Genomic DNA, 13,556 nt, shown 5'->3' with positions numbered 1-13,556 from the left:
GTGGGTGAACAGAGAGGACAGGAAGTGAAGAACCATTTTAGAAAGATCTTGAAAGTCAGGATGAGGAGCCTGAGTTTGTTCCTTTAGCAGATCCTGGTTCTCAGTTTGAACAAAGGGTGAGGAACTACTTACTACTTACTTTATTTGCTTATTGCTTATGTTTTGTTTTACTTGTTTGTGTTTTGTAGCTTTAGCAAACAGAACCACACACACCTGGGCTACTCACTAGACCTCCTAAATCAGGGCCTCTCAGAGCTTTGGATAAGCTCTGCACTGCTTAGGAAATAAACACTGCAGGTTCTTGAGCAAGGGGCAGTGCTTCTATCTTTGTTCTTCCTTTTTAATGTAGTATATAGAAAATCTTTACTCTTCTCTGAAAATATTTTTTCCAAACGTTAACAGTTCTCCCCTACTCCTTCCTTAATTTCTTCTTCCCACCGCTTCTTAATGTATTAGTCCAGACTGGAAATAAGACTTTAATAAGAACTCAATCAATGCCAACAATAGTAGGAGATTACAACCCAGCTGTTGTATGTCATGCTCCATTAACATAACCGATTGTCAAGTCAGCCTTTAAAAAAACAGCCTCAATTTGCTTAATCATATTCAGACCCCCCAGATAGTTCTTACAATGGAAATGCTTGAAAACATATTAATCTCTTACCAATCCCTCTCCTAAAAATACAGTTCCACTCCACTAAAAATGATTAATCATCTTAACTGACACATTCTTTTCAAATATAATGAAACTTTTGCAACTTAACTCCACTAATTTGATATCTGTGATAACTCATAATTTTACATTTCATGAAAATAAAAATATTCTTAAATAACTTAATATGGTAAGCAGAGGAACAGGAGAATAGTGTTTTAAGCAACCCTTGACATTTTACTATCCACTTACAAATTGGCAATAAATATTATCACTATTATACATATTTATCTAGGTGGGATAGCACAGAATTGTGGAAAGGGCAATAGCTTTTGAACCAAGGAGATCTGGGTTCAAAACTCAGCTCTGCTATTTTCTAATTGTGTGAGTTTCGGAAAAATACTTAATAGTAATTAACTGTAGGAAAGGAGTCAGGAGGTCGGATTGGGGTAGGCTATTAAGAGTGTTGCAGTTGCATCTGTAATGTGAACTTTTATTTTTCAATATGAGGCAAATAGAGCGAAAATAATATTTGTTAAAATTTAGATATTGGGGGGACTTCCCTGGCCGTCCAGTGGTTAAGACTTCGCCTTCCAATGCAGGAGCTGTGGGTTCAATTCCTGGTCAGAGAGCTAAGATCCCACATGCCTTGTGGCCAAAAAACCAAAAAAACATGAAACAGAAGCAATATTGTAACAAATTCAATAAGGACTTTAAAAAAAAAGGTCCAAATCAAAAAAATCTTTAAAAAACAATTTAGATATTGGATACATGGACAAGTGTTTTATTGTTCTTTGTATGTTCTTGTCTGTGAAATAGTTTATTATTTTAAAAAAACTATTTTAAATGGAATGAAACTAGGAATTACAGGAAGGCAGCTTTCAATTAAATATAAGAATAAATTCTCTAGTAGAGTTGGATGTAATGAACTTACTGCCACACTCCATCCATACATTCATACATCAAATATTTACTTAGCACTTACATTATGAGAGATAGTAAATTTCCTGCCACAAAAAGGAATCAGCTGAAACTAAAGAACCACTTGTCAGGGATATTGTTAAGAATCTTCACACATCCACTAGGAGTTAGTTCTGGAGAACTTTTAAGGTCTTTAGCCATCCTGAGATTCTATGTTTGAAACATATTTTCTCATAGAAACAATATTACCAAAGGCAGCACCAATGAGTGAGCTGTCACTTTTTGAAAGATCTCTGAGCACCCCACCAGCTCTCTTATGGTAGAGCCCTAAAAGGTAGTGGGGGTCTACCTGTTCAGACTGAGTGCTCTGGTTGCCTTGCGCAGGAAGAGGAAGAGGAGATAAGTGACCATAAAGGATATGATATTCCAAGACAAAAGCAGCAACAACGACTGGGGACCTAAGGATGACCCTCAACAGGCTTTGCTAACTGTTACATGTTCAAAACAGACCTGTGGGAAAGTCACACCAATGGCTGGAGAGTGCTTCCCGCTCTTTAGCACCCAGGAACCCTACTTGTTTTGGATTAGACAGCAGGGATAGACACGAAGGGATGGGGCAAGGAGAAGGAGGAGGATGGTTTGTTTCACATATAAATATTTTATTTGTAATACATCTATGTGTCTGGGAGTCCCTATGCTTTTCTGGTAAAATCTAAGATGGAGAAATACAAAAGTTTAATTACTGGCTGTTTTGAATGACTTTGACTTGTATTACAAAATTAATTAGATATAATTACACTATCTTCACAACAACAATCACTTGTATAGGATTTGACAATATACAAAGCACTTCCATATATGTATTATTTCATTTTATCTTCATTACAACACTGTGAAGTAAGTGGATTGGATATTATTATCCCCATTTTATACTCCAGGAAAGTAAGACATCAGGAAGTTAGCCGATTTGCTTAGCTAGAAAGTGGAGGAGCACAGACTACAGCTTCCAGCAGTCTGACCCATATTTCATACTCATCAGGGCCTTAATCATGACACTAGATGACCCCTGTGAACCTAGGATTCCCCTGTGACTAATAAGGTACTTCCATTTCTACCTCAGGTCCCTGCATCTTTTCAAAAAGTATCCTTCATTATAAATAATATTGCTTGTGACTTCAGAGGATCTGACCACCTGCACCTATATAAAACATAGTTTTCTCCATTTTCAAGGTGACTAAACCAAAGCTAGTCCTCAAAAGATTAAACATAGGGTTACTATATGACCTAGCAATTCCACTCCTAGGTATACACCCAAGAGAAGTGATACATATGTCCACACAAAACAGAAGCATCATTCGCATAGTCAAAAAGCAGAAACATCCCAAATATCCAAAAACAGAAGATTGAATACACAGAGTTTAGCATATCCATATAATGGAATACTACTCAGTCATAAAAAGGAATGAAGTACTGACACATGCTACAACACGAATGAACCTTGAAAACATTATATAATGTGAAATAAGCCAGGCACAAAAAGTCATATATTACATGATTCTATTTATATGAAATTTTCAGACTAGACAAATCCATAGGGAAATTAGATGAGTGGTTTCCAGGGCCTGGGGGAAGAGGGAACAGGAAATGACTACTAATGGGTGTGATGGGTTTTTGGGCGGTGATGAAAATGTCCTGGAACTAGATAGTGGTAATTGTTGCACAACTCATTGAATATACAAAAAACATGGAATTGTACACTTTAAAAGGGTGAATTTTATGGTATGTAAATTACATTTCACAAAAGCTGTTATTTAAAAAAGAAGAAAGAAACCAAAGCTGGGAGAAGTAACATGTCCAGTCCTTTGCCTTTTACAAAGGATTTTTTTATGATAAAGATTCAATTCAAGTTCAATTCAATTCAATTCAGTTAAAAGCAAATGGTTTAGAGCTGACCACTTCTAAATGTATATTAATCCTACTTAGATTATGGGGCCCTAACATAAAGGCTAGATAAAGTATACTTTAAGTGGCCCTCAACATTAAATACTCATGGATTACTATGTTCTATCAAAAGTTAAAGTTTTGTTACAATCCTTAAATAAAACAGAAAGAAAACATGATCCACCCTATATTTTGACAGGAAAAACATACTCATTAGGCTGCCCTGAAGAATATGCATAACTTCTGCAGAACATTCTAATAAGGAAAATGTCAATCGAAGTCAATCAACTTGGTCTTCCACTCATCAACCCTTTCACTTCCACACAGGGTTTGTGTCCAGTGTTCCAGAAGTTAGTTGTTGATGCCTGCCTCAGAAAGCAGACTGAGAACTCTACAAACATCTGGCTTTTCTTCTTTTGGGTTGCACAATAAACAAATCTTTCTTCTGAAACTCTGTTTCTGAAATTTCAACATAATCCCTGAAGTTTCAGTCTTTCAAATGCTAAAATATTAACAATATCATTCAATTTTTTCCCCTTCAACTCAGAAGCATACTGATACCCATCCTCTACACAGCCTTTTCTTGAAATAAGTGGCCTGATGGCAAGACAGCTAACAACAGAGCTATTATATCAGGTCAATAAATAAACCCTGTCTTAGGCAGCATCATTGTGTAGATAAAAGGCAGGGGTTCCAGTGATGTTCCTGCTGCCTTCCCCCACCATAGATACACACCCACACCACCCCCAGTGACCCTGGAATAACAGGGTGTTGTCATCATCATACTGGAGCACTACGAACTATATAAAAACAAAACAAAACAAATAACAACTTCCCTGGTCACCAAAAATAAATGGCCCAGCCAGAAATAGCGCTGTCAGAGACAGTTAAATGAGTTCCATGGCAAAACGACAGTTGAGCTGCACTGATGCTGGGAGCTCCCAAGGATTCCTAGGCTCCAAACTAGATTCTCCTACGGTTTGGCCTGACCAACAAGAGCAGGACTTGGTGTTGTTTGTTCACAACTGGTTCGACCCAGGAAGATTATTTGCTGAGCTTTTAGTATTCAGAAGGGAACGTGTCAATTTATGGCCTCACCTATTTTTCTAGATTTTCATTAATTCTTTCTCCATCCTTCTCTAGGAAAGAAGGTGATTTCATAGGCACAATTAGGACTTTGTCTAGGCATAAGAGCTGAGTTCACAGTGATACCATGAATAACCATGGCAGTAACAATAAAGCTTTGACCGACAGTAGCAGGTGGTAGGGGGAGATAAAACCAGCTTGAACCCCATTCTATACTCTACTGCTCCAGCCATGACAAAAAGCCTCCTGTTGCTGAACTTGCTCTCTGTTGCCTCTAGGACTTTTCACGGGTAGCAGTGTCAGCCTGGAAAGTCATTCCTCTTCAATTTCCATTCAGCTCTGACTTCACTATCTCCAACTAGCCTGTACGGATTTGAATTAGATATTACCTACTAAAGGAAGCCCATCTGACCCTAAAGTCTGGGTAAGGGCCCCTCCTGAGTGCCTCCACAGCATTGTAATGATTACATTCTGTTGTAATTGGCTAATCTGTAAACTCCATGAGGGCAGGAACCATGTTTGCTTATCCATTATTGTATGTGCAGTGCTTAAGACATGTTGTATACAGTAAGCACTTTAGAAATATTTGTTGAATGATTAAATAAAAGGAATGCACATTATTAAAAATTCAGATAATACAAAAAGTTATAAAGAAGGTAAAAATCATGGCTAATCCTATCACCCAGACCTAATCACTTTAAATATTTTGGTGCATATCCTTCCAGACATTTCTAGTTTTTCTCCCTCAAAAATGAAATCTTATAAATACTACGAAATCGCTTATATGTGGAATCTAAAAAATACAACAAACTAGTGAATATAACATAAAAGAAGCAGACTCACAGACATAGGGAACAAACTAGTGGTTACCAGTGGGGAGGGAGGGGCAGTATAGGGGTGGGGGAGTGAAGGTACAAACTGTTGGGTGTAAGATAGGCTCAAGGATGTGCTGTATAAAAAATAGCCAATATTTTTAATAATGGAAATGGAAAGGAACATTTAAAAATTGTGTAAAAATAAAATTTTTTTAAAGAGATCTTATTTTATGTAATATTCAAATTGTTGTTGTTGTTCTGTTGTTTAATCTTACATTTGTTATTATTATTACAGACATCCTTCCAAGTCAGGACATTGCTCTGTGATGCTCTGTTGTATGTGTACCATGGCTGAAATAATCAATCCTTGCCTTGATGAATAATAGATTGTTTCTAATATTTTATTAGTATAAAAACACTGAGACATTCATCCTTCAACACACACCTTTTCATACTTGATCACTGTGCATGTAAAAGCTAGAACAGGCCTGGCACATAGATTGTACCCATATACTGAGTAGATGAACAAACAAATGAATAAGGGGAGCAGCTGTACATAGAGTGGCATAATGAAATTGTGGCTAAGAGTTCAGGTTCTGGAATCGGTACACTTCTGTTAAAATCCCAGCTCTAGCACTTTCTAGCAATCACTAGTCTTTTCCTAGCTTCAGTGTCCCTCCCTGTACAAATGAAAATAATGGTTGTACCAACCTCAAAAGACTGTTTTCAGAACTGAATAAGATAATGCAAGTCAGGTGCATTCACAGAGGTCTGCACACTGTAGTACTCAATAAATATTAATTGATATCATTATTTTTGTTATTTTAAAATTTTATCATTGGAATGGAAATTCCTCAAGTCCATAGGAAGAAAGACAGAGCTTCTCTTCATACAGTGAAGAGGAGAAGACAACAAGTTCTAATGAGGACACAGAGAGGAGATAACAAAAAATAAGAAGGATTATTCTCATTCAAGTGCCATTTTCTCTGTGGAAGTGATTGCTCTTTTCTGTGTTGGTAACCATACCTTCCAGAACTTTCAGGGTTGTTCAATTTTTGTAATTTCATTCTTTTTGATAAAGTTACTTTGTTAATTGTGTAACCAAATGTGAGCCAATATTTATAACTTTGTAAAGTTTACCTATATGTATGAATACAAATTAGAAAAAATGTTTTGTCCTAACATCTAGGTTTTAAAGACATACATTTGATTGGCAATTACTCTCATCTTGTGATCTCTTCCACTGGTGCCTTAGATGTTATTTAAATTAAATTTCGTGTAATTTAAATTTCTTATGTCCCTAATCAGAGTGTATGTTCTCTGAGAATGGTAACTCATATACATCTCTGCATCCTCTACAGCACTCAGAATCATTCCTTTAATTCATAGTTCTTAAGAAAAATGTGATTGATTTGATGCCTATTTTTGGCAGTGTTGCTTAGGAATGAAAATGTTGCCGAAGTTCTGTGGAATGACTGTGTGGAATCCCTCTGAAAAGTCATGTTTAACAAGAAAGAAAAAATCCTGTGCTTATGATTGCTGAAAGTTTCAGATTGATCCCCCCTTCCCTTCTCATCTAATAACTTTTTGAAAGTCTCAAGACACTAGTGAAACCAAAACCAGTATGCTTGGGGCACTGTGGTTTGAGGAACATAAATGCCATTTTCAAAAAAAAAAAGAAAGAAAGAAAATGTACTTCACCAGTAGCTTTCATTTTCCAAGGCTGTAATTAAAGAGAAACTCAAGAAGCACTTGAAATGGCTGGACCTAAAGGCAGAAGTGACATGACCCAGACTCACCTAAACTAGAACAGGAAACCCAGGCCGTGATAACTCAGATCTCCATAAAGGTAGAAAAGTCTCTTTTAGGACTCACTCCCCGCACCCCACCCCCCCAGACTTCAAGACCCAAGTGGAAAAATGTGCCAGGATGGGTGGGGCCTCAACAGGCTGACTCACTGTGGTTGGATTCAGACTGCCCAGAAAAGCTAGCTTCAGACTATAATTAAGCAAACATTGCAGCTGGTCTTGTTGGCATTTTCATGTGAAAGACAACATTATTAGAAAATGTGTAAACAGGGGAGGGCAGTGGAGGCCTCCTCTGGACCTTAAAGCCACAGACCCCTACCCTTTCCATGGCTTTTCTATATATAGCATTTGCCATTTTGATTCTCTGCATAAAACCAAATTGCACACATTGCACTAATGTAACCTCTCCTTCTCTGAATGGTCCTCTCATTCCCCCAAGAACCTTGACTCCTGGAATTATCTTGGCTCTGCCACTTTATACCTGTAATAGCTTTCATCAAGTTCTTTGAGTCTTGGTCTCTTCACTCATATAATGGATGTAATATAATATCTAATATCTATCTTATAAGTTAGGAAAATGAACTGAAAAAGAGCTGAAATAAAATGTGTTAAATGTCTAAAAAGTGCCTAGTGTTTAATAAACACTCAATAAATATTATTATTAGCTATTATTATGATCTTCTTAATAAATCCTGTCAAATATTTCAAAAGGTCTCTGCTTTCTTTCTCTTACTTTACATTTATAATTTTATGATCCCAGTTTAGGTAGACAGTTATCTCCCTTTAAACTCACCATTAAAAATAAATGTACTTTTCCCACCTGGCTCTGTAGTACAATGGATAGCACATTGGACTTCTAAAAATAAATGTATTTTTCCTGACTTCTCAGTTTCCTATCCTAACCAATTAATTAATATACCAATACCCTCTTTAGAATCATTTTACTTACTGTGAATATACTCAGTGAATACTGAAGTAGAGGCCAGGGGGAATACAAATCCAATATAACACCTAATCTTCAACACTTTTCAACAAATTTAGTTTAATTGATGAACATCTACTGAGCACTTACTATGTACCAGCATTATGCTAGGTTCTAGAGACTAGAAAAAGGTGAACAAGAGGTTTTCCGCCTCTGAATTGCCTAGAGTCTGGGTATATATTTTGAGACTGGAGAATGAGGGGAGGCATCCTAAAAAGAAAAACAAATAAACAAAAAACTGAATCTGAACTGAAACTTGGAGGATGAGTAGGCTTTAACCAGGTAAAGAAGAGGAGAGGGCTTTCCTGGTGGTGCAGTGGTTGAGAATCTGCCTGCCAATACAGGGGACACGGGTTTGAGCCCTGGTCTGGGAAGATTCCACATGCCGCGGAGCAACTGGGCCCGTGAGCCACAACTACTGAGCCTGCGCATCTGGAGCCTGTGCTCCGCAACAAGAGAGGCCGCGACAGTGAAAGGCCCACGCACTGCGATGAAGAGTGGCCCCCACTCGCTGCAACTAGAGAAAGCCCTCGCACAGAAACGAAGACCCAACACAGCCAAAAATAAATAAATAAATTTATAAAAAAAAAAAAAAAAAAAGAAGAGGAGAGAAAAATTATTCTAGGCAGCAGGAACAGCCAGAACAAAGGCTTGGAAGTATGAAACAACTTTGAATTGCAAGCAGTTCAGAATTAATGGAATAGAAAGCATGTGATGGAGAATACTGGGAGATAAAAGTGGATTTACAGTTTACCTAGGGAAGATAGAACTGCACTCTGTGCCCATCTAAATAGGAGGAGCTCATGATTCCAGGCCTATACGAGTCAGCACTTTTATTACCACCAACATAGAAAGTACTATTTTAGGTCACAAAAATGACGAGTATTCTCAGCACATTATGAGATGCTTGGTAAGTTCCTTTGTTACTCTTTGTGCCTTTATTTCCTGATTTGTAAACTGGTGTAATAATCATACTTTCTTCACAAGGTTTCCATGAGCATTAAATGAGATGATACTGCACATACTTAGCACACTACTTGACACACAGAAAGTGATCAACACACGCTAGCTAGTGTTATCTATGTGCTGCTCTAGTCTCGCTCACCCCAGAGATGCTGGAGGTGGGGTGGGTGCTGTGATCAGTGAGAAAACATATAGGAAAGAATTTTTCTCAACATATGACTATGGCCATTTGACATATGACTATGTACAATGACCCAACAACATTTCAGGATTTGTAATCATGGTACCTAAACTCCATGATCCTGAAAAAGTCACAATCTCTATGAGTTCTGGTTCCCTCACTTGAAAATAGGAACAGTGATGCTTGTTTCATGCAGGTTTATAAAGACAAAATAAGGCAATTTATGAGAAGCACTTAACCCACTTCTCAAGTCTATAGTTCTGGAAAGAATAGAGATCACTCCATCAATGTATCTTTGGGGGGCGGGGGGAAGCGCCTTTAAAACAAAGCTGACAAGGTTTAAAAATTAATTAAATCATCCACTCATTCTAAAAGTACAAATGAAGCATACATACTAAGCAAAACTCTTTTATCATGGGGAACAACACCTATTAATTTACTTCTACCAGTGTAAAGTTGAGTAGGCTCATCTGTGTCACTATTTCTGACCCCTTCCCCCTGCCTATCCTTCTCTAGCCCCACTCATACTGTTGGTCAGGGATACAGAATGCAAAAAAAGAAAAGGAAAGAAAACTGTATCTTCAAAGCTCTGTTCCCTTTGCCCCTTCCTCCTGCACCAATATAGTGAAGAAAGATGCTGTCACTTTCACTTGTTAATTGACCAATGATGTATTTTCCATAATGTGCCAGTATTTACATTTTTAGTCTATTATCACTTACTCTGGAATCAAAGGCTCTTTTTCCTAGAATTTCCTACATCAACAAATATTTCAGAAGCAATCACATCAACTGATCAATTAATTTTTACTGATTAAGTATCTTTAACATTACTTCTTTCCTTGTTCTAAGTCTCCCTCCTTACCTCCCTTGACTAAGTCTGTTCAGGCTGCTTTAAGAAAATATCACAGACTGGGTCGCTTATAAACAACTGAAGTTTATTTCTCACAGTTCTGGAGGGTGGAAGTCAAAGATCATGGTGCCAGCCTGGTCAGGTGAGGGTTCTCTTCTGGGTCACAGAATTCTTGCATCCTCCATGGTGGAAGGGGCTAGGAATCTCTCTGGAGCCTCTTTCATAAGGCACTAATCTCATCCATGAGGGCTCCACCCTCATGACTTAAGCACCTTCCAAAGGCCCCACCTCCCAATGCCATCACCTTTAGGGGTTAGTATCTCAACATATGAATTTTGAGGGAACACAAACATTCAGACCATAGCATCCATCCCTCTAGCCCAGTCTCTTATCAGATCTATACATGAACATACTTCTCTTCCTTTCACCCAAATTTCCCCTTTGTCTGGAATATTATAATCTCCTTCTCTAACTGGTAAAATCTAACTCAACTTTGAAGACCTCACTCAATGTGCAGCCCCATGAGAGGTGTTCTCTTGTAGGAGGCCCTTCTCTGTCCTTTAATAAAATTAAACATTCTCTCCCAAGATCTCAGAGTACACTGTCCTTATCTTTACCATAAGGACACCTTATATTGTAAGTAATGCAATGTCTGTACTTCCCAATAGACTATTACTAAGGATAGGAATAGCATCTTATTTGAAGTGATCAAGTATTTGTTGCAGGGATAAGTGAAGTAAGGATGCCACCATGGTCTGAATGTGTCCCCCTCGCCCCCATTCATATGTTGAAATCCTAATCCTCAAAGATGATGGTACTGAATTAGGAGATGGGCCTTTGGGTTTCATGTCGTATAAAAGAAGCTTCAGAGAGATCCCTAGCCCCTTCTGCCATGTAAGAGCATAGTGAAAAGGCATCAGCTATGAACCAGTACGAGGGCCTTCACCAGAAGGTAACCCTGCTGGTGCCCTGATCTTGGACTTCCAGCCTCCAGCACTGTGAGAAATAAATTTCTGTTGTTTATAAGCTACCCAGTCTGAGTTATAGTAGCCTGAATGGACTAAGACAGATGGATTCCTGGCTGCCCAGCCCAGGCCTGTATCTCTTTGACATCTGCTTCATGCCCTGGAGGAGCCGACCTTTCTCTGGCACAAACCTTTAATATGTCCCTTTCCCCTTTCCGAGTACAGATCTCATCCTTCATCCCAAGGAATGCATGATTTAAACTTTAGAGGAAATATCATGTTATTTAGTGTTTTACCAGTTTTTAGGGTGGGACATTGGAATGTGTCACTCTCCCTCCTACATTTTCTTTTCTAACTAATGTTTCCTCTAATTTTCAAATCCTTTCATGGAGATTCTTCATACAGCAGGTGCTATCATTCAGAGTCTACAGAATGGATGGATGGATGAATGGATGTAAGAATGAACAGACCTGTGAGCAGGTCACAGCTTGGTTTACTGACAATGACCATTCTGACAAATGCATGTGCTGTAGCCTCATTGTTATTTATATATCGCTTGACACATAGGGGAGAGACATGTAAAATATCTCTTATTGGCCTTTTCTCTGCATCCTACCTTGGTTTCTGTCAGTGGTTCCCAGCATTGAGGAGTAAGGACTAACCAGCGATATTAGACCTTATTGCTCAGAGAAAAAGACTTAGGACTCCACAGTTGAAAGTCAGCTGACCCCTGCTCATCACCCAGCTCAGCCCATTATTTTTCCTCTCCCACAGCACCTGGGCATTCATCTGAGCAGTGGAGGTGACACCCTTCATTTCTATGATCCAAATCACCTCTCCACCAAAAGGAACATGCAGGCAGACTGCCTTTCAGAGAGCACCCTCACAGCTTTGGGGAGTGCCGCAGCTCTGCTCACCCTTTCTGCACTGCAGTAGATGCAAAAGGGGGAAAAGAGGAAGGGGTTGGGTGATACTGCCCCCACTCCTACCACCAGCACCACAGCTGTTCAGAGGGTTAGTCTTCAAAACTGCTTAATATTCCTGCAAACTCTTTGTCTTTTTTTAAAAAAACGGTATCCATGACAACTCTGAGCACAAAAACCAAGAGTAGGCTGTTTAAATTCTCAGGCACACATTATATGGAACATATTCTTTGTCCACAGGAATGTCTGGTAGGATGTACATTAGGTCCTAGTGAAACATTTCTATTTACAAATTGAAAGAAGACAGGGTAAACGCATGTCAACACTGCTTTATTAACCTTCTTTTGAAAATGGAATTTTTATTTTATATAACAAAAGGTGTCAATTCAAGAATGAAAGAAACCCACACATCTCAGGGCATTTTTACACAGTATTCATGTGTGTCCTGATTCCTGGGCAACCCCCAGGGGGCACCAAAGAGCTGTTTCCTTTTTTAGCACACAGGGATGTAAGAAATCCTGGGTGCTCTTTCCAGGCCGTAGATAGGTTCCAGTAGGTAGGTTCCAGTAGATAGGTTCTATTGTGCAGACTTCCTTGGATCAAACCAGGGCACAGGGAGCTGGGGGCCTGTATTACATTGTCAGTAATTTGGCTTTGGCCAAATCTAAGGATAAACCTATCAAGATGCAGAGCACTTCAAGAGTTAAATCAGGAGTTTCAAGCAACAATGCCGGATTCTTGTTGAGAAGCAAATGGCTGTGGCTGAGCCACCTCATGCTGCAGACGGTATCCAGATATCCAGAGTGGTCCAAGCCAGCAGCAGAGCATATAATGCCAGCCGACTGACTAGGTCTCCTGGGCTCACTATGGCCCACCTACAGATTCCCGGGGTGCCATTTAAACTTCCTACATTTATCTGAGAAGTAAACCAGGGGTAAAAATGTAAAGCAGAAATAGTGGTACAGGGCTTCCCTGGTGGCGCAGTGGTTGAGAATCTGCCTGCCAATGCAGGGGACACGGGTTCGAGCCCTGGTCTGGGAAGATCCCACATGCCGCGGAGCAGCTGGGCCCGTGAGCCACAACTACTGAGCCTGAGCGTCTGGAGCCTCTGCTCCGCAACAAGAGAGGCCGCGATAGTGACAGGCCCGCGCACCGCGATGAAGAGTGGCCCCCACTCGCCGCAACTGGAGAAAGCCCTCACACAGAAACGAAGACCCAACACAGCCAAAAATAAACATAATAAATAAATAATAAATAAAAGTTTAAAAAAAAAAAAAAAGAAATAGTGGTACAGGCAATTGCCCATGAACCACAGTGCTCAGCATATAGTTAACAGTGCATAAGCTTATTGGGATAAATGCTATTGAAAGAGACAACATTTTGATAAGAATACCCATAATCCAAGCTAAACTATGGGTCATATTTTTATAAGACACCACTATCCCCTGATACTCCTTCTAACTGGGATA

General features: G+C 39.1%; 1 protein-coding gene across 10 annotated transcripts in view; it reads right to left on the bottom strand.

The window, feature by feature from the left end:
* The window catches only part of PDE4DIP (phosphodiesterase 4D interacting protein), a 214,041-nt gene that overhangs the window by 149,743 nt on the left and 50,742 nt on the right, over positions 1-13,556 (bottom strand). The window lies entirely within an intron of this gene.

Source organism: Balaenoptera acutorostrata, chromosome 1 (genome assembly GCF_949987535.1).
Source record: "Balaenoptera acutorostrata chromosome 1, mBalAcu1.1, whole genome shotgun sequence".
Classification (NCBI taxonomy): domain Eukaryota; kingdom Metazoa; phylum Chordata; class Mammalia; order Artiodactyla; family Balaenopteridae; genus Balaenoptera; species Balaenoptera acutorostrata.
The sequence above is the reverse complement of the archived record's forward strand: the minus strand, read 5'-3'. Positions and strand labels throughout refer to the sequence as shown.